This window comes from Phalaenopsis equestris, unplaced genomic scaffold (genome assembly GCF_001263595.1).
Source record: "Phalaenopsis equestris unplaced genomic scaffold, ASM126359v1 Scaffold000063, whole genome shotgun sequence".
Lineage (NCBI taxonomy): Eukaryota > Viridiplantae > Streptophyta > Magnoliopsida > Asparagales > Orchidaceae > Phalaenopsis > Phalaenopsis equestris.
In genome coordinates, this window is record NW_018164505.1 from 410,285 (window position 1) to 412,124 (window position 1,840).

Here is a 1,840-nt window from a genome sequence, read left to right on the forward strand (position 1 = left end):
ATATACATTTTTGGGTGAAGAACTGGAGATTTTAGGGTGACAGACTAAAATCTCTAATTCAGCCTTAGTGTTTAAAAACTAAAGCGAGAGTTAGCCTTCAGGTGAAGGGAAGTGAGAGCTCTAGAGTGTGAGCCAGTATCCTCCTAGCCCAGCGAGGAATTTAGCAGCTAAATTTGGGATTAGCTAATGATTTTCTATAACAATGTATCAGGGTAGAGAATTAAAACTACTCCTATTTGGCACAATACATATTAAAACCATTTATCTCATCTTATTTTCCAAAATCTCATTGTAGTAAGAAAGATATTTTTTTCACATAAAAAATCTTCATCACATAAACATAGTTCAGTACTTTAGTAGCTACTGTTTAAACTTTGCATTTTTTAAACTTTGTGTTTAAACTTTGCATTTTAGTTTTGCTAGAAGTTAAATAATTTAGTTTTGTTAGCATCTTACACATTTGAAATTAGTGACAGTAATTTCGTTTGATTTCTGTTAATTTCCTAGCAAATTTATCACTTCAAATTTAAACCATCCCCGTGGGATCTATATTTAGGTCTTAAATAGAAAGTCCTTTATTACTTGATAATGATACTTATATTTGCGTAGTATCCCAACATTAATTGCTTAAATTTCTTAATCATAAATATTGCGTCAAGTTTTTGGCACCATTGCATAGTGGAGTCAAACTTATATAAATTTTACATAGCTATATATTCTCGGGATCAATAATTTCCTATTTATCGCATATAAGCTGGTAAAACTACAATGGTCCTTAAGTGTTTAAGGAAGATTTTGCTACATCATATCATTTCACTCCTCCTTAAGTGCTACGGTCACAAAATATCCTTGCTTTCTCTTTTTATTCAAAACATTCTTCATAAATTTTACATGGCTAAAAATTTGCTGCAAAGCCTCGACGAAGGTAATTTTGAATGTTAACTTTTTAAACACTTCCAAAAATTAGGAAAACTTTTTATACAACTTGTGTTTTTGAAGACTTTAAAAAAATTATTTAGCGGATCTTTCTAAATCATTCTTAAGGGGTAAGGCTGGTCTTCTTTTAGAAGGTTTTTCAATTAGTCTTTCAGCCTCAAAATTATCTTCTACTACTTTAGTTTCCCTTGTAATTACTTTTTATAACTCCCTTCCACTCCTCAAATTATCTGCCTTCACATGCTCATTACACATCTGTTGGCACTATTTTTAGTTGAGGAGTAGCCTGTAATAAGCTGTCGGTCACCAGAATCGAAATCCCGTCACCCACTTTGGAAGGATATATATAATTTTTTTAAAAAGTATTTTTAGAAAAATATGAAATCAAGATGACCCCATATTTTTCATAGTTTAAATGAAAGAGTTCTGTCTCGAAAGAAAAACATAAGACTTGAGGGTGAGGCTCGATCAAATAAACTAAGAAATATATGACATCCGTTTGTTCTACGAAACCATTTTATTTGGAGACAATTTCCTCTATTTAATATGAAGAATTAAATAGAGTTTATATTAAGCTGGGTTTGAATAAGCTTCGTTAATATGAAGAATTAAATATAGTTTATATTAAGTTAGGTTTGAATAAGCTTTGTATAAGAGCTTCGTATAAGGGCAAGCTCCTATAGTTAATTACATCTTAGATAACCAAAGTCACCTAAGAAAACTCTCGATAAAAATTATAAAATATTATCTTCAAGGAGTTCAAAAGGATAAGACTTTTCAACAAAATTTGACAAAGAGGCGTGAAATGGGAATAGCTCAAATTTGGAACATTTTATTGTAGAATCCAAAGGAGGAAGAACTAGGGGATGTCATAGATCCGGAGGAGAACCTCAGTGACGTCCCA